Source organism: Megascapheus bottae, chromosome 9, assembly GCF_031878675.1.
Source record: "Megascapheus bottae isolate mThoBot1 chromosome 9, mThoBot2.hap1, whole genome shotgun sequence".
NCBI classification, from domain to species: domain Eukaryota; kingdom Metazoa; phylum Chordata; class Mammalia; order Rodentia; family Geomyidae; genus Megascapheus; species Megascapheus bottae.
This window is the reverse complement of record NC_143517.1, coordinates 2,766,094-2,789,729: the sequence shown is the minus strand read 5'-3', so window position 1 is coordinate 2,789,729 and position 23,636 is coordinate 2,766,094. Positions and strand designations below refer to the sequence as shown.

Sequence of the window (23,636 nt, the reverse complement as noted above, 5' to 3'; positions counted from 1 at the left end):
GGCTCACACCTATAATCCTACCACTCAGGAGGCTGAGAGATGAGAGTTGTGGTTCAAAGCCAGACCAGGAAGGAAAGTTTGTGTGACACTTATCCACTAATACTCTAGAAGTGGAATGGTTGTTCAAGTGTTAAGAGTTAGCCTACCACTCACTGGTAGAGTCACAGCCTATCAGCTCATTTCAGGGTCAGCTCCCAGGCCATCAGATCAAGCCCAGTGCAGGAAGCAAAAAGAAAAGAAAGGAAAAAAAAGAATGCTTAATAACTTTTCATTTTATCCACACTAATGTACTATACTCACATATCATTTCCTCGGGGCAGTCAGTTGATCCCTCAATTAAGATATACACAGGGAAGCATCCCCCACTTTTTTTTTCATATCGGTGCAACAGATGTTAAAGTTTCATTTGTACAGTTACATATTTAATATCTCTCTACCATTAGACTAAGTATCATGAGGCTGTTTATGATTGTCTTACATCTCTATTGTTAGTCCATAATTAGCATGCTAAGTCCTCAATCAATATTTATGATTACAAAAATATTTAGCATGCATATCGACATCTTCTATGAAACACATTGTCTAACTTTGAGCAGACTTGATAGGAAGCCAAGTGTTGGAGAAGATTGGCGACCATGGAATTGTCTTCTTGCATTTTTGTGGTGCATTTACAGAATTTCTCAGATTAAATATTTTATAAGAAAAAGAATGTGACTTCCTCACATTTTTACAAGCTAGAAGTTCAAAGTCAAGAGTATTGACATGTATCAAGGACCTTCTTATTGACATTTTCTGTTCATTGAGACACTTTTGCAAACTCCTATTGATTGCTTTTGGTGAAGATCACCTTGTTATCACTGAGAAAGCACCTCTCTCTAGCATAGGCTGGCTTTAAACTCATGATCCTCTTGCTTCAGGCTCCTAGGTGCTAGTATTGCAGTCATGGGCCATTACACTTAGCCATAATTCTATAAAACTATTAAATTTACTGTAAAATCAAGTCATAGAAATAAATAAGAAAACTGTAACAAAAGGAGCTTTGATATTTCACCTCTCTGAGTTATCAAGGTAGATTAATGGAAAAGCCACATGTACAAAATAAAGGAAATACAACTTGATCAAAATCAACTTTTAGTTTTATTTTTAACAATATTCTTTCTGGGGGAGGGACATGGGGACAAAACATGAGAAGGGGCATAAGTGAAATAATGCACCTTCTATCTGGTAAATATAAATGTAACCCTCCTATTAATTACAATAAAAAGATAAATAATTTAAAAAGACATTCTTTTAACTGACACAATGAGCCTTATTCTTGTTCAGACTTTTAGATTATCTATATTAATTTGCAATGATTACAAACCCCTTGCATTTTAGAGACTCAACCATGGTTAATAAGTCTATGTAATACATTCTAATTAGTATTATTTTTTTCTCATTAATACATATTGTGTAGTTTAAACATCAATTGTTTTCATTGGACCCCTTTTCCTTAGTCATCCAGTTCCATATTGCAAATGTCAACTCCACTAATATCTGCATTCAGTTGAAAGATCATGCATATTGTAGCAAGGCATATAAAAGTAGAATAGACACCTCATGGTTTGATGGGATAAGTGGAAAGAGATGAAATGACAGTAAGAATTTGAAAGGCTAGATTCGCACAGTAGCCAGGCTTTCTGGTGCACTGCAGTGTTGGGGCCATAGTTTCCAAGGTTTAGGGAACTCTGCCTAACAATCCTGGGCCAAAGCTGCAGGCAAAGGACCAAGAATTGTGCCAAGAGCCCAGAAGGGAAGCCAAGGCTAAGCAATGCATCAATCAATGTCCTGAAAACCTGGGTTTAGTTCCATTTGCTGTGTTAGCAAAGCTGAAAGAGGAAAGCCAACATGCATTTGGTTGGAGCTACTCTACTGCACCGTCTTTTGTTTCAATGTTCCTCCTCATAAAACCTCTGTTTTTCCGTAAACCAGTGTTTCCCATATGTAAAATCGCTCTTAACCCATCTTCGTCATTGTTGTGGGTCTGTGCTTAATACCAAAAGGGAATATGGCTTCAGAGGATCCCACCATGCTTCCAAGTACCTGCCAGAATAAGATGCCCTCCAAGCATTTCTTTCTCAAGTCATTGCACCAGAACATTGACTGAGGCTCTAACACACTGACACATGAAATGCTTAGCTGTTTACCCGTTCTTTCAATATGACTAAGAATTAGAAAGTCTGATGAATCTGGAATCTATCCTCTTAAAAGCTTCGATCAAACAACTGGTCGCTTTTTTTTAGTCAATGATCTAAACATATATTCATATCTTCTTCAGTCTTTATGATCCCAGGCAGCTTAAAATCATGATCACTAAATAAGTACTGGCATCATCTCTTATACTTTCTTACAGAGAAAAATTTCTTTTTCAATTTATTCAAGAGTTTTCTCTCTCAAAATTTAAAGAGAAAAATATTTACTTATTTGTACCCTTGCCTTATAGGACATTCAGATCCATGTATGTACGTATACATGCATCCTTCCTGGATGTATGTATAAAGCCTGCTTAAGAAATTTGACTGAAAGGCTTCATAGTAAAGTTATATTTTTAAATACATTTCTGTTATCTTTAGTTGTAAAAAGGGATTGCTATTCAACATGTAAAGCGGTAGTTATGAACATTAGACATCAAATAACTTTCATTTACTGTTCAAGATGCATGCTCTCTTCTCATACGCACATGACGCTGTTGCTCTTCTACCTGCACCTGTGCCTTTGATGAAGTGTTTTTGATATGATTATGGTATGATATGCTATGATATGAAGTGCTTTTGATATGATTACAGTAGTGACAGATATGGTATTTAATTTTTACTGATTTCATTTTACAGAGCAAGCATTATCCTTAGGTGTATGTTTTCCACTGAATAAATTTTCCCTATAGTCTCTCCAGTCTTTGCTTAATCTTTACCTCTCCACTTCAGCAATTTTGTCTATATGATTAATATTCAAACACTACATGGCTGAAACCTTAAAGAATATATCAATGTACAAATATCACTCACTGATTTTTTTCCTCAAAGGTTTATATGACAGCACAACAAGGAATGTAAAATAGAGAGATAGATGGTAGAAAGAACAAGTATAAGAGACATGATAGATGAAAAAGAAAGAGATAAAGAAGGAAAATATAAAAAAAGAATGGAAGGAAAGAAGGAAGGAAGGGGGATGATAGAGGCAAAGAGGGGAGAGAGAGAGAGAGAGAGAGAGAGAGAGAGAGAGAGAGAGAGAGAGAGAGAGAGAGAGAGAGAGAGAGAGAGAGAGAGAAGGAGAGAGAGGTGCAGAGAGAAAGGTATGGCATGGTATGCTATAGTATGTAATATATGACCAGGAAGGATGTTTGTTTAAAGAAAAGTATACACAACCAGGAAAACCATTTGGGTTTGAATAAAGTGTACCTGGAAGACAGAAGAAAAAGTCAAATACAGGTTAATATGCTTGACAGCAACTTGAACCCTTCACTAGGTAAGATACTTCAGCACAGTGATCGCAGACATAGCAGCTTCCATTTCTGTATGTGCCAGCATAATTGATTTCTATTATGAACTTACTGAGTCACATGAAGTATATAGAATGATGCTGGGCTGAAGCAAATGCACGTTCCAAAGAAAGCAGGGGGAAGAAAAGAAGGAAGGAAGAAGGAAATCTAGAAATTCAGATATATGAGCTTAGCCCCTTTAACATAGCCTACACAAAGACTTACTCAAAATATATATGCAATAGCTTGGAAATAAAATTTACATCATGGGGTTCTGGGGGAAAGAAAGTGGGAGAAAAATGTACAAAGGGGTAACAATGTTTGATAAGAAATGTACTCACTGTCTTATGTATATAATGATAATTGCTTTGTATTATCACCCTAAGAAGAAAATAATTTTTTTAAAGAAAAGAAATTTCAGGTAGAACATGAGATCTGGTGCTAGGCAGTAGTGCTAGGTGTGACATCAAAATTGCACATGACAGTAAAAAGATATAAAATAGTCTCATTTCAAAATTAAACTCTTTTGTGCTCCAGAAAATTAAAATTGAAATAAAATTGTATATGATTGGAGAAAATGCTTGCAAATTATGTAGCTAGTAGAGGTGTCATACATAGAGTCTAAGAAGAAATCATACCAAAAAGACTAACCACCCACTTAAAAATGAGCAAAGGTCTGAATAAGCAACTTTCCATGGAAAATCTTTTACCAATAAACACAGAAAAGTTCTTAATATTATTAGTCAATAGGTAGATACAAATCAAAATCACATTCAGATGACAGTTGGTTCCTGCCAGGTTATCTGTGCAAAAATATGTAGACAATTGCACAATCAATAAGGATGTGAAAAATGTATGGTTTGGAATATAAAATAATGCTATTACTTTTGAAAATAAATTTCCAGTTCCTCAAAATATGAATCTCTTTGTTCACATGGCCCATATATACTTCTGACTAGAGATGTTGCATAGTGCTAATGTTCTTGCTACATACCAATATTCAAGGCACTGGATTTCATCCTCAGCACCACAAGAAAAGTAAAAAACATTAGCTATACACATACAATGTAGATAGAGACACAGGTGTGAAAATGAATGAAATATTCATTTATGCTACAGTTTGAATGAATGTGGCAGCTTATATTAATGAGGGAGTAAAGGATTTATGACTCTACATGCAAGATGTCACAGTTCGTCATTTACAAATGAAAATATTAAGTTATCTTTTATACCAAAGGCTGGGGAGAGAAGTGGATGAGAAATAACTGCTATTAGGCATTTAGTTTCTATTAGAGGTCATGGAAAAACTATGCAATTTTTTTGCTAGTCCTGAGGCTTGTACTCAGAACCTGGGGACTGTCTCTGAGCTTCTTTTGCTCAAGGTTAGTAGTTTACCAATTGAGTCACAGCACCATTTCTGGCTTTTTCTGTTTATGTGGTACTGAAGAATTGAACCCAAAATTTTATGCATGCTAGGCAACCACTAAGCCACATTCCCAGCCCACAAATTGTACAATTTTAAAGGGAATTGTGCTGGTGGCATATATTTTTAATTCAGAATTTTTGTAACAATCTTTTTTATTGTCAGGGTAATGTATAGAGAGGTTACAGTTACATTCTCCTGGTAATAGGTACATTACTTCTCACCCATTGATACCCTTTCTCATGTTTTTGTCCCCATTTCCCTCCTCCCACCTCCTCGCAACCTACTTTCCTTTATTTTTCTAAACTATGTGCTTTTGTTTTTATTAACTGTATTCTTACATTATAGTTGTATTTTTTCTTCTACATTACCGTTGTGATTACTTATACATACATATTTTAAATATTTGATATTAACATTTCATATCTCTTATGATGTTTTTCCTCTCTAAAATATGTTTGAGCTTTTGAGTTATTGTGATTCTCAGCTAGGAAATCTTAGACGCATACCAGTTATTACAAATCAGGGAAATCATAAAGCATATGTTCCTTTGGGATTGGCTTACTTCATTTCATATGATTTGTTTCCAAGTCTTCTCATTTTTTACAAATGTGGCCATGTCATTTTCTTTCTGATGGCAGCATAGAATTCCATTGTGTATATATACCATATCTTCTTGATCCATTCATTTATCGAGGGGCATCAGGTTGGTTCCATATCTTAGCTATGGTAAATAATATTACAATGAACATGGTTATGCTGGTAGGTTTAGAATGAGCTTGTTCCTGGGCATTTGGGTAAATGCTCAAGAGTGGAGTTGCTGGGTCATAGGGGAGCTCTATGTTTAGTCTTTTGAGGAACTGCCATACTGCTTTCCAGAGTGGTTGATCAAGTTTACACTCACATCAACAGTGTAGTAGTGATCCCTCCTGGCCACATCCCTGCCAGCATCTGTTGTTATTCGATTTCTTGATAATGGCCATTCTAACTGGGGTAAGGACTGTTAGCTTTCTCTGTGACGTATCATTTCTTGAGCTTTGTCATTTTACTGATTAGCTAAGAATATTATTTTATTTATCTGTGAGCTAGTTATGTATTTCATGTGTACATATTTCTACTTAGTTATAGTTTTCATAACATTAAAATCATTAATATTTTAAATCTAATTAAATCAAGCCTGTCATTCTGATGTTTATAATTCCTTTTGTAGTCCCTCTCATGAGAATTTGCTTGTTTGTTTGTATGAATTTTTTAAAATAAGACTAGCATTAAGTGTTGCAGTGAAATTTTATTGTGTCTGATATTCACTGTCCCATATTTATGGATTAGAAATAACATCTAAATTAACACCTTGAAAACTGAAAAAAGGTAGCATTGAAAAATAAAATCAAATATATTTAAGACTAGAAAATTATGCTATACTGTAGCATACGAGTTCTTATGTGTAGTTTTTATTATTGCTTCCATTAAAATTATAACCATTAAAATTTATGGTTTGGCTGTTGAATTGTGGAGAAGTATTTACACATATAAAGATTTGCTATGTTTTTAAAGTTAAGTGAACTTTATTTATTAGTGTGGTTTTGCATTCATATAAAAATAGAACAGAAGTTACAGAATTCACAAATACCCCTCTCCCGCTGTGCCCCCCTACCTCCCCAGACATCACAGCCTATCACTGTTAATGACTTCTGCAGAGTGGAACCAGCTTATGATAGTGTCTCCTAGCCTATGGGATTGGACAAATCTGTATACACATAAATACAGCATTACAGCACAACATACAAAATAGTATCCTCCCCCACTCTGTCTCATCTTCCCATATCCTTTACATCATGATTTGTTGAGAAATTTTAAATATTAATGTCTTTTGTTTACCTTTTTATATTTTTTTTGCCAGTCCTGGGCATCAACTCAGGGCATGAACCCTGTCCTTGGACTTTCTCAAGGCTGGAGCTCTACCACTTGAGCCTCAGCACCACTTCCGGCTTTTTTCTATGTATGTGGTACCAAGGAATTGAACCCTGGTCTTCGTGCATGCTAGCAAGCACTCTACCACTAGGCCAAACTCCCGGCCCCTTTTGTTTACTTTTTATTTATCTGTTACCTAGCTAGTGCTCTACCACTTGAGCAACAGCACCACTTCTAGCTTTTTCTGTATATGTAGTACCAAAGAATCAAACCCCCAGCTTTGGCCATTCTAGGCAGACATTCTAGCACTAGGCCACACTTCGGCCCCGATTATTTCGTTCTTGTGCCTCAAGAGTTATATCTGCTTTGTACATTCCTTCATCCCTCCTCGAATCCTTAGACAACTTAACCTTCTACCATCCCCATAGTTTCAAATTTAATTGAAGGTGTTGGATTGACTTCTTACACTCAGTAAAACATAGATAAGTTTGCTTTGTGTTTCCATTTCATTTTAGTATTGAATAGGTCACTTTGTTTAGGTGTTACTGTGTTCACTTTGCTGAAGGACATCTTGATTGTTTCCAAGGCTAGCAATTATATTATATAACATGGTATAGGGAACGAAAGAAACTTCAAGAAGTTCCTCCACTTCCTTCACATCTAAAATTGTTTCAAGATAAAATATTGAAACCAAACCCTGGGGGCCTGTGCTGGTAACCCTGATACTAAGGAGGCTGAGATATGAGGTTTAGTATTCAAAGTCAACCTAGGAAGTGAAATCCTTAAGATTCTTACATTCAGTTAAGCAGTAAAAGCCACCAGTGGAAGTGTGGACTGAGTGAAAAAGTCAAGAGATTAAAAAATGGGAAGTGGGGCTGTGGCTCAGGGACGTAGGGCGGTAGCCATGAACTGAAGAGCTCAGGGACAATGCCCAGGCCCAGGGGTAAGGCGGTAGCCTTGAGGGGAGAGCACCTAGACCCAGAGATCAAGATCCATGGCTGACAAAAAAAAAATTTAAGTGAGAGGGGAAGGCCCTGAGCTGAAATCCCAATATCAAAAATAACTAATAAATAAATTTACAGTGATGGTCCAAATATTATATATATATATATAATATGATGGAAATAAGCAATGTGCTACTCTAGACTGGAAAACTTTCACCTTACGTCTGCTCTAGTTTGCCAGCAATCTAGTTAAGCTGCTTCAATTGCACACTGAACACAAGCTGTGCTTTGCTGACACAGGAGATATCAACTACTGTTTGTTTCATTTTTACTATTTTTAGAATATTATGATTAATAAAATTTAAATTTAGGCATGAACTGAAATGATAAACTTAAACTGAATAGCACATATTTTTGGAGGGCCATCTACTAACCACGATAAAAACCACTAGTTGTCAAGCCGTGCCTATGATGACACCTCAACTATGATAGATTGTTTTATTAGGTTTAAACTACTTTTTTTCTGTTTTAGAAAGTATCACAATTTATAATATGACATAATCCCGTAATATAGTATCACATAAGAATACATGTAAATTGCAAGTTATATATGGAAATGATATGATATATGACTTTTTTAATATGTCATTAAAAATGGTTTTGCTACTTAGAAGGTGCTGGTATAAGTAGTTAATAATCTATTATAAAAGACACTTGGGTTTCTTCTCATGTACAAAAATCATATATTGTCTAGTTGATCTAGAATAAAATCTAAACAATCTAGGGAAATAGAAGATTATTAAAAATAGAAATTCTTTGTACTATATTATTTCTCATCTCTTTTGTTGTCCTTTGGTTAACTCATATTGTTGCTGTATCTTACCATGTTATCTGATGATTTGTATATATGTTTATTTGTTTATTTGACATAGGATAGAGAAGGGGGAAATGAGATGAGGGGAGGGGGAAGAGGAGGGAAATGGGGACAAAAACATGAGAAGGGGTAGAATGATTGTTAAGTAATGTACCTTCTATCTGTCAAATATAATGTAACCCTTCTATTAATCACATTAAAAATAGAAATTCTGATCTTTTTATTTTTTATTATAATTTAAAATTTATAATATTATAATACTTAAAAGTAGCTGTTCAAAGGTGGTATCATTAACAAAGCAATATATTAATACAATGCATCTTGATCTAGGTCACCTCCTTCAACATCTTGTCTTATTTGACCCAGACCTTCTCTTACATTTCTTTTTATTTTTTTAATTTAATTCAATGGTCAGAGTCAAGTACAGAGTGGTTACAATTACATGTGTAGGTAGTGAATACATTTCTTGAAGAATAAAATTAGTGGTGACCAATCTTAGCTGTAGAGTCTATACAACATAATTGTGCTTAAACAAAAAAGAAGGTCAGGAGTTTGACCTAGTGGTAAGGATGCCAGCCTATCATCACGAAGTCTTGGGTTCGATTCCTTGGTAGCATTCACGTAGGAAAAAAAAATGGATCTGGTGCTATGGCTAAAGTGATAGACCTCTATCTAGCCTTGAGAAAGCCCAAGGAGTTCAAGCCCTGGGACTGATATAAAAAAGTTAAGAAAAGAAGAAGAAGGAGGAAGAGGAGGAGGAGGAGGAGGAGGAGGAGGAGGAGGAGGAGGAGGAGGAGGAGGAGGAGGAGGAGGAGGAGGAGAAATATATTATAGCTAGTCTTGCCTCTCTCCTGTGTATATTTTTTCTTACCTAGGGTCATTTTTTTTTCTTGCCAGTTTCAGGCTGGAACTCAGGGCCTGAATACTGTCCTTGAACTTTCTCCAGGCTAGTGGTCTTCCACTTCAACCACATCATCACTTCTAGCTTTTCCTATGTATATGATACTGGGGAATCTAACCCAGGTCTTCATGCCTGCTAGGCAAGCACTCTACCACTAGGCTAAACTCTCAGCCCTCACAGGATATCTTTTTACAGCCCAGGCTAACTTAGAACTCTGGATGCTCCTGCTGCTCCTTTTCTAGTGCTGGCATTATGAACATGACTCATTGTACGAGAAAGAATCAAGATTTTTATAACAAAGTTTATTTTCCTCTAAAGTCCCTTCATATTTCTTTATAAATAACTACTAAATAACTTTAAATGGCTGAAATATCATGTTTGGTTGTTGCATACAAATCTTATTTTAAGTCTAATACTTAAATTTAAAAAATTCAATTGTTGTCCTTAATGTACTATGTTATCTCTCATCTCTTTTGCTGTCTCATATTGTTACAGTATCTCACTTTGTTATCTGATATAGTGGATGTATTTGTATTTGGTTACTTGAAATTAGATAGGGAAGGGGGGAAAACCAAGATGGGGGTGGGGAGGAGGGTAATGGGGACCAAGACATGTGAAAGGGTATCAATGTATGTGAATTAATGCACCTTCTATCTGGCAAATATCATGTAACCGTTTTATTAATTACAATAAAAAATACTTTAAAAAATAAAAAATAAAAATAATAAAAAATTCAAGTCTCTTTATAAAATATTTATCTAAAACCTTACTGTTTTTAAAGCAGATCTGGATCCTGAAATAATCTTATTCACTAAAAATCATTTGCCTTAAATATTTTTGAAAATACTGTAGAAAATTTCAAAGCTACTTATAGGAAGGCGTAGAGTGCTTTACCAATTGAGTATATAGACTTAATGATGTCCTAAAATGTCTTGATTATCATCTGTTAGACATTTATTGCTAATTCACTTTATAACATACTTTATTAAAAGCCATTAAAACCTACAGCTGCATCTCGTTATCATTTCCTAAAGATAAAGACAGCATTTATAAATGATCTCCTTGTTCAAAATACTGCCATACAGCTCACAAACTCTTTGGTGGAAGCCAGCAAGCTTTTATTCTTTACAAAAAGAAATGCTAAGTAATTCATTAGATGCCAAAGCTTTTTTTTTTTTGCCACATATTGTCCTTGTTCCAAATCCCATGTTGAAATTCCTAAAGTCCATTTTGATGAGGAAAGCTTATAGCCTCAAATGAATAGTCAAAATATTTTCTCTGAAATACCATGATGCTCCTAAGAGTCAATCTCTTAAAATATAACCTTGATAAACTCACAGAGAATGTGTAATCTGACTGTTGAAGTCCCTCAGTGTAGCTCTTATGCAAATATTCTGGAACCTCACATTGAAGGAAAGAGACTGTATTTCCCTTGCAGTTCTGCTCATTCTGTGTAGGAGAAAATAGCCTATTGAAGGCTTTATTATGCTTGTAAAAATTAATGTAAATAGTTTTGAGCCTTTAATTGATTATTCTGATTACCCCTACATGATCTATATTCTCCTCTCAAGAAAAGAGATTCAAATAAATATAAGAAGGAAAATATTAAAAAACAGTTAATTTTTTAAAAAAATCTTTTGAATTATGTGAAGTTAAAAAATCTATAATTCTTCTGTTTCATTCATTAATTCATTCATTCATCTTTGTCACTGTTACATGTAGCAATGCCACTGTACCTTCTAAAAAGTAAGATATATGTGATTACCACAGTTGAATAGTATTTCCCAAGAAATTATATTGTGCTCATGGTTATTGAAATATTAACCCAGAGTTTAAAAAACCTTAAAACTCATTCCCAGTTGAAATTACACATATCCCAGATCAAAGGTCTACAATGGTAGAAAACTTTAAAAAAAAACTGAAAGAGGATAAAATCAGTTACTTGGTATATTCATTCACATTTAAATAATTGATTTTTTTCAGCTGATTAATAAATTCTTCCATTTCACAGACAGGGATAGGGCAAAATTTGCTAGTGGTCACTACACAGAAAAGAGTTGTTGACTCACAAGAACTCTGTCCTTTTTTTTGGTCAGTGGTAGGACTTGAACTCTGGGCTTTGGTGCTGTCCCTGAGCTCTTCAGCTCAAGGCTACCACCATACCCCTTGAGCCACAGTGCCACTTCTGGCTTTCTAGTGGTTAATAAGAGTCTCACAGAGACTGGCTTTGCTCTGTGACCCTAAGATCTCAGCCTCCTGAATAGCTAGGATTACAAGCGTGAGCCACAGTGCCCAGCTCACAAAAACTCTTGTATGCAAACCTAAGGCCAGATAATTCTTTGACCAAGACTGCTAACTTGTAGCCTGTTGACAAGCAGGCAGATGATGAGGGCAGAAGACACAGCAATTCCATTTAGATAATAGCTGGAAGCTTTATCTGCAGTTTTGAATGGTGGCAACCTCATTACTAACTCCTCTATAGCATTCCTCCATATTGATTGAAAAATAATCTGACCTTCACCATTAGACCTGTAAACTATTGTCTCACACCCACTCTTTGCAAAAGCTCTTATTAATGTTTTAAACTGTCTGATTCCATCAACAATGAGGGAACAAATCCCCCACTGTTCGGTGGTCCATTAACTCCTTTTTGGGTTACTGGGGAGCCTTTTAGTGCACTGAAAAGGTAATTTGCTAAATGGCATACTGATGGTTTGGAAAACTTAATTGGCCTCCAGAAAGTAGATAATTTACATCTGCAGTTTCAAGAGAAAGCCATGCAATTATTTGGAGAATCTGAGTGGTTTGAGAAAGGAATTCAAGTATCCAACAAAAGCAAATTTATGTTTCATTGAACTCTCTGGGGAGTGCCAGCTGTCCCCGTGGAACTGGCAGTATCTCTATTGATCTTCTAGGTCACTCAGTCTCAATACAGCATAAAAGGCCCGAAGAAGATTTAGGTGGCCGTGCAGATCCCTTGTGCTCCTTTCTCAGGTTCACACATTTCTTTCAGAAAATTATGGGACTTTTACACATCAAAGGCAGAGCAGACTAATAATGTCAAGAATATAAGAAGAAGAAACAGTAAGAAAAACCATTATGTGAGATTACTTGCATCTTTTTGAGCCAATGCTACATTACATATTACTAGTAAAGTCAATTTTCCAGTAATCAAAGTGAATATTATTGAATGTTGATGCACACACACATAAATATGATATGCATCATATATAGTCATTTAAATAACTGGAACACATAAATAACATAATATAATATAACCTGGATATATAAATAACTAGACCAAAACAAAATTTTAACAAATCTAATCTCCTCCCAAGTATTATTTAAGTTAGTTGATGATATAAAACGAACTAATTTCAGACACCATGTACCCAGAAACACAGACAGAACAGATGTAATATAACCAAGGAGTCGAGTTCTCAGAAAGGAAATACAACCACATTCTAAAAGACATTCTAAAGTGGAAATGAAGAGATACAAGGCCTGTGGCATTTTCACCAAAACTTCCTGTTCCTTCTGCACTTTCTGAGAACAACTGATTTTTTCATGGTCTGGCCATTTAAAGATCATCTTAATGTCTTCAGAAATTAAGTTCATTTTTCTGTGGCACCCAATGGTTTACTTTGGAGCAATTATATTGTTACCTTAAGTCATGTTCCTTCCACTTTGATCAAGAATGTCAAACTCCTATTTTGTTGTTAAAATGTTAGATACTAGTATCCCTGTTACTTTTTTCCTTTCATTTTCTGAACTACTTATTTCTGACTTTTCCCCATCCCTTCTTCCTCATAAAATATGGATATGGATGTTCACAAGTAATTCTTTTTCCTTCATTATCTAACACAGTCAATACATTTTCACAGCTGCCACAGAATCCCTGTGTTGGAAATGACATTTGATCCTATGGTTGTATACCTTTCTATCACATTCCATTGGCGAGTTGCCACACCTTCTCCTTACCCTTTTGGCATATCCTACATCTGAGGACACAGCTTTCTTTCCTGAAGTACACTTTTGTGTTTGTCTGGCATAGGCATGACATATACTGTCATATTCGGTCACATCCTGTGCTTTAATGGCATCACTAGCACTTAGTCATCCCATTTTCAATTGACTGATTTCTAACCTTCACCTCACTGTGTCAAGTACTCATCATCTCACATCTGGATTCTGGAAATGAATTAATCCTGGCCCATCATGATTCATTGTTTCTTCTAAAAAATAACTTTTAAGCCTAGACCATGTGGTGTAAAAACCTCCCCTTTGTATATGATTAAAGTCAAGATAATAGCCCTTTCAGTTGCTTGAGAATTCTGAGCTACTAGTTACTTAGTTACCAAAGGTAAAAGTCACTAATATATAGACTTATGTATGTGATTTTTCATTTTTTGTATTTATTTGCTACCCTTTGTACCAAACTCCAAGAATAAAGCATGCATAAGGTAAGCTAAGAACAGAGACATCTTTTTTTCCCCTCCACAAATAATTTATAAATACTGGGCAAAATAATATGATAACCCTAACTCAAAATTTTGACTTAATTTTCAGAAAATCACTATTTCAAAATCCAAAGGAAACTCTTGGCATCCTAGTCTGCTGCCCGAATCCCTGACGCAGATACCACAAAAAAATAAACATTGTGCCACATGCTTTGGCATGATATTGCTCAGAGAATGGTTCATTCTATGGATGGAAACCCAGAGAGAGGGATACACTTTCCAAGATATATTTATTATCATTCTATGAGAAATTCCACTGCAGCTTCAAGGGCATTCCCAGAAACTTAGCATCTGGGAAAGAAAACACAAATAAAATTTATTTGGGAGATAAAATTAAACTGATCACATGGAAATAGTTAATTTTTATTCTTTCATCAGTGAAAAGGAATTTGAAATAGACAAAAAAAAACCCTGAAAATTTTGCTCTTCTAGAGGAATGAATAGCAGCTAAATTGGTGTCTAGTTTGTTTTCTTTGCTTTTAGAGGCTTTTGAAAAATTTCTCATTGTATAAACCAAGCTGGCTTCAAACCCACAGTCCTCTTGCCTCAGCTTCCAGGTCTTAATGCCTCCATATCCCTGGTATTGGGGCTGAAAGTATGCACCAGGACACCTGGCTAAGTCTTTGGAGCATAATTAAAATATCATCTGATTTAATTCTAAATATGAATTCCTATGTTGGTCCATGGTGATACAGAAATCTATAAGCAGTGGTGTAACATATTGGCAATTAAAATAATTTGCTTCCATTCATTTCTTTGAAGATTAAAATCAGACCAGAAAATCAAAGGGTAAATAGTGTGACTAAATTGCAGCATTTGTAAGTATTATTTGAAAAAGTTGAAAATACACACTCAATATAGAATAAAAACCCATTCAAGAGGAGGTACTTTTGTCCTTGTCTGGTCTTTTACTACATGTCGGTATTCTGTTATTTCGATATATTAGGTACATCAAAGGCCACACTATAAATGTTTCATTTTAAGATACTTTTCCTTAGAAAAGAAAATTTTCAAGAAGCAATGATACTGCTTTTTTGAGTATTAGATCAATAGTTAATAAATTGTAGTAGCTAATCTTCTCCCATTCTATAATGTTATCTATCTCTACTAAAAACTGCTTTATGAGAGTCTTCAAGTTACTCCTAACCCCCTCAAGCAATGTGGATTTCCTCACTCTTCCCTTACTTTTCCCCCCGACTCAGTATTGGGGATTGAATTCAGAACCTTGCATTTACAAAGAAGCAGCTCTTTCACTTGAATCATGTCTGTAACTCTTGTAACAGTTTTAGTTTTCAAATAGAATGTTACATGTATGCCCCTGCTGTTCTAGAATGTGATCTACTTGTCTATATCTCTTGCTTCGTTTTGCCACTATGCCCAATTGAGATCACCTTGCTTAAGGCTCCAACTGTATAATGAACTATTCCCTTGGCAAATCCTCGTTTGTTTGCTAAAATTATTGCAAACAAGAAATAAATGAAAACAAAACTATGATGCTGGCCTACAAGGAATAAGGAAACTTGAAAGAGAGAAAAACAACTATTGAAAAGAGAGAGGGGGAGGAATGCAGACGGAGAGGAGATAAGAAAATGGAACAATGAGGGTGAAGAAGAAGGAAGAAAAGGGAAGATTTAGAGATGGAAATGACGATGAGGAGAGAGATGAAGAAGAAAGAACCAAGTATTGGTTTCTATAAAAAATTAAACTTTGGGCTGGGAGTTTGGCCTAGTGGTAGAGTGCTTGCCTAGCATACACAAAGACTCAGGTTCAATTCCCCCATACTACATATATAGAAAAAAGCTGGAAGTGATGCTGTTGCTCCAGTGGTAGAGCACTAATCTTGAGAAAAGTCCAAGGACAGTGCACAGGCCTTGAGTTCAAGCTCCACAACTGGCAAAAAAATAAATAAAGTTTAAACTATGGTGCATGCAATGGCTCAAGCCTATAAACAAGTCTATTTGAGAATTAAGAGGATTGACATTTGATGACAGCCTGGGCATCAAGGCTGGGTGAGGTGCTCCCTACCTATCATCCCAGTAACAAAGGAAGCACAATAGCTGGGGAGAATGGTGTGTGGCACAGAAAAAGGAAGCAGTGGGTATGGCAAGTGACAGAGCATCTGTCTAGCAAACAAATGTCCCCCAGTTCAATCCCCAGTATAAATAAATAAGTAAATAAATAAATGCTCCAGCTACATTGAGTAAATAGTAATATAGTTGCTAAATATAAGAGCAGTTGTAATTACTTCACAACTCTTATGTGTGTGTGAGCATGTATGTTAGATATGATGGGGGTAATTATTAGCAAGCATTAAAATCAGTCAACCAAAATATTGCTTTACTTATTTTTGTGCCAATTCTGAAGCTTGAAATCAGGGTTTGGGCCCTCTTCCTGAGCTTTATTTGTTTGTTTTGCTCAATTCCAACCTTCTCATATTCTAATCTTCTCGTGGTTATTTAGAGATAAGAGTCTCACAGACTTTGACCTGGCTTCAAATCAAAATCCTCAGATCTGATTCCTGAGGAACTAAGAATACAGGCAAAAGCCACTGATGTCCATTGTTATTTAAATTGAACACCAATACTTTAGCTTTGCTAACATTGAAATTCAAATTAGTAAAAACATAGATGATCTTCTATGCACAATATAAAGAACGTGAGTCACAATGATAATTTAAAGACACATTTTTCATATTCAAGAAACCATGTTCACGTTTTCTCACTTTCTACTCCTTTCTAATATCCTTTATTTTAATTAATTAATTAATTTAGTATTTATTTATTTATTTTTGTGGGTCATGGGGCCTGAACTAGGCCTGGGCACTGTCCCTGAGCTCTTCAGCTCAAGGCTACCACCCTACCCTTGAGCCAAGCCTTATTTCTCCATTTCTAGATGCTAACTGGAGATAGAGATTCAGGTCATTTTGTGCCCAAGCTGGCTTTGAACTTTGATTCTCAGATCCAGACTCCTGAGTAGCTAGGATTACAGGCATGAGCCACCTCGCCCTGAATCATCCTTTATTTTTTGTTCCTTTATCCATAAGAAATAATAAACCAAATCCACCATTACTCAAAACTGAGTCGGACTAGTCAACTAAATTTTTTGCCATCCCTTCTATATTTAACCAAAAAACAATTCTGGAAATAAGTATAGCAAGGAAGAAAAATATATTTTAGAGAGAGTTAGTAATTTCAGTGAGAGTTCAGAAATCTATGTAGAACAAATGTTAGTACATTGAAAAAAGCATCTACTTTTAAAATAAACAAATAAAAACAAACAATTATCATTTAACTGAAAACTTCCAGAGGAGCTCTCTGATCTGAATCTAAGTTTTAGAGTAAGTTAAAACTATGCTTTTGATGCTTTTGTGTCATTTCTATGATAATTGCATTGATCAGAAGCATGGTGTCCACATTTCACTCCATCTTTATCAGCCAGGAAAAAACCAATTTTTGGATGTTTTCAGATCTGTAAAATCTGCCTAATCCCAAATTTCCTTGGTGAAATCATTGTTAAATATTAATCTCCTTCCAGACTAGAGAATTATGACACAAGTACAGTGATGGATCTTCAAAGGTGAAAATAAAAGTTATTAATATGACCTTGGGTCCTGTTGACCCAGATTTGACCAACAGGGAGAGAACATGTCATCAATTTGAGTAGTAAGTCTTTTTAAATGAGTTTCTGCCTCTGCTGAAATATCTATTCCATTAACAAATATAAAAACTTATTACAAAGTTATTAAGAACATATTATATTCCCTTAAACTAAGAGACCTTAAGTATAACAGTGTATACACCATGTAGTAGTTAGCATGGAATTTTTCTGTGAATGAATAAAAAGTTTTGGAAATTACTTATATTAACTCACAAATACAGCACTTAAATTTCTAAAGCATTCTCAGAAGAGTAATGTTTAGACTTCTCAAGGATTCACAAAGCAGATACAATTTATTTCATACATATTTAGTTGTATCTATGTAAACATCTGACCCACTGGTAAACATGTATCCACCAGTAAAGTTTCCTCATTTCATGGAAGAAAATTAAGCTTTGATGGATTGAGTGATCTGGCATGTTATCTAATGACCTAGAAATTCAAGAATCCTTATGTATTCACAGTCAAAAAATGTCTCCTTTTCTGTGTCACGATGTATAACATGTCTTACATTGCAGCAAGTTCTCTCTCTCTTTCTCTCCCTTTTTTTCTCCCTCTTTCTCTCTCTCAACATCATGTATCATTCATTATGTTAAGACAAACCAAAAAGGAAATACCAAATACATGACCTTTCTCTATTTGAATACTATTCTCTAACTCTGTAAAAGTCTGAGGGAAAAGGTGAGACGAGTAAAGAAACAACTTTGCTTTATGTATGATATTATTTCTTTATTGATGGCCTTTTCCCTTATGTGATAAAGTAGAATGAGTGAACAGATTAGCTGCATGGATTTTACAGTTTTTAGGTAGTGGCAACAATGACCAATGGGCCTTTGTAAATTTCAGTAACAATCGCTTATATTTACATGTGATAAATTATAGAATTTGGTAGAACATTAAGTAACTAAGTACAGATAGATCTATGGTTTTCAATAATTACACTGTGATATTCAATTGCCATTTAGTTGGTTTTTCAAGAAGGCTAGCCAATATTGTTTTAATAATGAAAAATTACAAGTCACAACTATCTTCCCCCCAATCTATTCTTCCATATATCATTTGTTCCTATTCTAGAGATGTCTCTTAATTATTCGCTGGTCCTATATATACTTGCTTGATCATGAACTTCTATGTTCCTTTACCCATTGAGTCCCAAATATATTCATAGCCAGTAACAGTACTTAGGCTAGCCAACAAAACTTTTTTAAGGTAATGAGAAAGTAAATTATTAATTATTGCATCTACTACTCCTGTGATCACATACATCCCTTTTCATTAACAAAATAGCAGACTTTTTAAATAAATGTGGTGCAGACGCATCCAACTAAAGAGCTGATATTTTTCTTTCACATTTAACTGAAATCCAAATGGAAGCTGATTCTACTAAGCCCCTTTCCTTCCTTTCTCTGTTTATAATTTATTTACTTAAGCAATTACAGACTAATGTTGAGGTGGGTATTTGAGTGGTTTGGCATACTACTTCTCTTTAACATTTCCCCAGATACAGGAGACTGACAGGTGCTTTCATGCACATCCTTGAGTTTGCTATGATGAATTAGAGTCAGTTATTTCAGTGAGTCAATCTCTCAAGGGATTAGGCAATGGTAACTTTTACTTTGTGTTATTTCATCAACACATAGAGAAAGGCTGCCCCCTCAGCCACCAAAGAAGGAACTGCGGTTGGATAGCCAGTGGCATTATTCTAAAATGCATTCCTTGGTTTCATTTTATGCTTCATTGACGGGGGTCCATCTACATTAATTAACTGACAACCAAACTAATAGTCTAGCAAACATGCTATAACTCCCCTAAAACATAATTAATTCTTCCATGTAGTAATTCCACTCCTGCATCATTGTTTGGGGAACTGTGTCAGGAACATATTGTAAGACTCCAAATCAATGAGAGTTCTTTCTGCTCCTCAGATGATCATTTCTGACCTATCCAGGGCAAAAGAGCCCCTAAGGATCTCAGTGACATAAATTTCTCTGCTCCCTTTCTGCCAAGCAAGCAGGTTTGTGTGTTAAGTGACACTTAAGAATGATTTTTTTCTTAATCTGTAATTGCTTCACTAAAGGCAGAGCAAAACAAGACATTAGTCCACCAACAAATAATCACCCTAATTGCGATAGGATTTTACTTTCAAATTTTGAAAGAAAATATGGATACACAATTAAAATGCATTTTATTAGCAGTTATATGTAGCCCATAAATTCATAGACAAACCTTTAAACTCCTGCAGTTGGTTATGCATATATTTTCACATGGATTTACATGAGTGAAAAGGTCCATCCTTGTACTTCCACCCTCTCACCAGTGCTCACTGGAATTAAGCTGAGTTCTTTCTAAAATGTCAGCCATTGACTATAAATTTGTAGAACCCTTTTACTCACTGAAGCTTTTTTTAAATTATTATTAGAGCAGGATGCTTATCAAGGTCACTTGGAAAGGTTGTAATTGTGAAAGCATCAAAAGAAGACTCCAGAAAGAAGACTCAAGAGAAAACAGGTTTAATTAGAATTTTAAAGTTGCTGGTTTGGTACAAACCTATTGACTTCTACCACTTCCTGGAATTCAGTGACAAATGTATTTAATAGCACTAATACATCAGAATGCCATCAAAATGCAACTCAGCTCTCCTAAAGAAGCACAATAAACTCCTCAGCTTCTGCCTTCGGAAGGGTCTGCTCTGACCAAACAGACTTGATATTTACAGACTGGAGCGAGGAAACTAAGTAAAATGCGTATGTTTCTTTAGGTAAAATTCTACAGGTGTAGCTATACTTGGGGGGGGGTTGGATGAAGAAATGGATCAAACAGTCATATCTACATTGTGTGTGTGTGTGTGTGCCTTAAATCATTTGACAAGTTAGAAATGTTTACAATATTTGAGGAGTGATGAAACCATCTCTTCTTCAACTTTTTGAGTCTCACGAAGTGTGTAATATAAGCATAACCACTTTGAGCTGCATGCCAAAGATGAAGAAGCACTTCCATGCAAAATACAAGTTCATGTTACTTTTCAAGGAAACAATGAACAGACCCACAAGGCTATTGGGTAAGCAATAAGAAAGTGTTTGCCTAAAGGCCTGCAATGATATTGTATGCCAACTGTATTTTATTTGTTCTGTGGTCACCTGGGAGACTTGAGAGAAGAGAAATATCCGACTATTTTCTCAAGCAAGATATTGCCTCTGTTGGATCTAAGAATAATCATTTAAGAATGAAACAAAATTACTTAGCGTCTCCTTAACACTCAAAGCACATACCGATTTTTTTTTTAATGTTCATTCTGCCAACCCTTAGGGAAAGTCCCAGAGTCTTCTTAGAAGAGAAATAATGGCATCATCACTTACCTACTAAGTAGAGAAAATAAAATTCTTCTCAGCTCCTCCAAAGGAAGGGGTTGAATAGATCTCCAGGCTCCCCTAAAGCTATTTCCACAACAGTTGTCACCCACCAAGGTACATGCCACTTTATTTCAAGAACTGGGGGCCTTGGAAGAGTTCAGTCCCTGCTGCAGAGCCCATGGTTTCTCCGTGCTTCTAAGAAACTTCCACTTCACTCTTCTGACTGCATTCCTCGCAGCCTCCCCATAGAAAAATTATTCTTGAAGTTGCTTCCGAGTTCAACCAGGAGCAAAAGGACTCCAGTACTCCTTTAGAGCTGGGTGCTGAAGGGTGATATTTCGTCCATCAGTGGAGAGGGTCGGAAGGCAGGGGGGAATGGCAGGCACAGGCTTTCAGCTGCGTGGGGCTGGATGCTCAACTGCCCGTGGTGACGGCAGAGGTGGCGATGACAGCAGTGGCTCCAGCGCAGTTTTGTCCTCAAGGCTGCAGTCCAGTCCGACGCTGCCCATTCCCTCAGGTGCTGAAGTCAGGGGTCTGGAATCCCCAGCCCGACCCCTAATGGCTCCCACTCAGAGGATGCTAACCGATTCCCCCTCGTTCTCCAGCCTCCCTGCTCTTCCCTGGACGCTTTCTTTCTTTGGTAAGGGGGTAATGCCCGTCCCCCACGGAAGACCCCTCACATCGACTGGATGGCAGCGACGTTGGCAAGACTGGAATCGGTGACAAATACGACCTGAGCCTCTGCTGACTTTTCCGTGGCCCTGAACGAGTTTGCTAATGGTAAAAAATGAAAGAGAACGCAGGAACACGAGCGCGCACACACGCGCGCGAGCCAGGGAGCAAGGGAGAGGGAGAGAGCGAGCAAGCGAGAGAGCTGGAGAGGGAGGGAGGGAGGGAGGAGGGAGAGAGGGAGAGAGAGAGAGAGAGAGAGAGAGAGAGAGAGAGAGAGAGAGAGAGAGAGAGAGAGGAAGAGAGAGAGAGAGAGAGAGGAGGGAGGGAGGGAGGGAGGGAGGAGAGAGAGAGAGAGAGAGAGAGAGAGAGGAGAATGTGGCTGCTCTGGGGGAAATCCAGAGCTTCTTTGGAAAGCTCTTGGGTATTTAATTACATAAGACGATAATTTCAGAAGACTCCGTGTGTGTGTGTGTGTGTGTGTGTGTGTGTGTGTGTGTGTGTGTGTGTGTTTAGGGGGGGTCCGCATTTACATTTGGAGAAGCCCCTTTTCAAAAGCCTAGACTGGAAAGTCCCCAGACTCTTACATCCTGACACACGGAAAGGACAAGTCGTGGATGGAAGGTGGAGAGGACAGGACAGGCTTCCGGGGTTCTGCTACCTTGGAAAGCGCTGCGGAACAGGCCGGGGCGGCTGGCCGAGGCTTTGTGGAGCGTCCTGCTCTGGATGGGGCCCCAGGGAGCGTCCCCAGGGAGCTCGCTCGCCCGCGAAGCCAGGCTTGAGCCCGCCCCCAGCCTGGGTCCTGCAGGGTGGGGGGTGGGAGGAAGCGGCCACTGGCACCCAGAGGGGGGACCTAGAGGAGCCAGAAAGTGGCGGGGGGTGGGGGGCTAGTCCACCTCTGCCTTTGAAATCGCCCCAAGCCACCCAACCTCCTGCCCCGGGGTTTTGAACCTGTGTCCCCCCTCCCTCGGGTCCCCTCTCCCCCGGGCCGCCCCCTCGCCCCAGCCATTCTCCGGGTTGGAGCTCTTCCCCTGCGCACAGGCTCTTCCTTCCAGCGGCACCCCAAGCCCCTGGACTGGCTGGGGTGGGTGGGTGGTCCTGACGGCCGAGCAAGGGGGCCCCCGATTCCCGCCCACCACCTACACTGGGCGGCCGTGCTGGCCCGGGAGGAGCGCAACGGAAGCGGAGGTCTGGAGCGGGGAAACCTTGGGAAACTATTCCCACGCGTGTCCGCGGGGATCTCGGAGCCACAGGGCGTGGAGGAGGTGAAGCAGGCAGGGGTGCAGCCCCACTTCCCCACACACGGAATCCGCGCGGCGCGGATGGCAGAGGCTCGACCCCGCCTGGCAAGACCGCCTGGGGTCCCCTGGCCCGGGGCCGGAGGAGGAGGCGGGGCGACTCTACCAGCTCCCTTCCCCAGGGCGCTCGGCTGGGGCCGGCGTCAGCTTTCAAACAACCGCTGGGGTTCTTCCTCCTCCGAGCCTGACGCCAGGGGAGGGGGTGAGCCTTCCTCCCACGGGAGGATCCGGGCGCGGTGGCATGCCATGGTGGGCATGACTGGGCCTCTGCTCCCCGAGGCCTTGTGGTCGTGCGCGCGCGCGCGCGCGCACACACACACACACACACACACACACACACACACACACACACACACACGCACATGAGGGTGATCTTGGGGAGCAAAACCCCTCCATGGGAGAGCCGCCCTCCATGGGAGTTCCCCACCGCGCCCTTGGGGAGCCCGCAAAACTCAAGAAGGAAAATCCAAGTGGGTAGGAAACGTCCACACTTGACGTGGGACGTGGAGTCGTTTTCCTCGCAGTGAGCAAGGCTTAGGTGTGTGTATGGTGCCTGCGTCCCTGCTGGGCTG

The 23,636-nt window shown here is 38.0% G+C and overlaps 1 protein-coding gene across 1 annotated transcript in view; it reads right to left on the bottom strand.

Moving 5' to 3' along the window:
• Positions 1-21,854, bottom strand: part of Sntg1 (syntrophin gamma 1) — a 774,750-nt gene extending 752,896 nt beyond the window's left edge. The window contains exon 1 of the mRNA XM_090338807.1: positions 21,104-21,854. The gene's annotated coding sequence lies outside the window, so the exon portion shown is untranslated. The remainder of the gene's footprint in view (positions 1-21,103) is intronic.
• Positions 21,855-23,636: the final 1,782 nt, after the last annotated feature.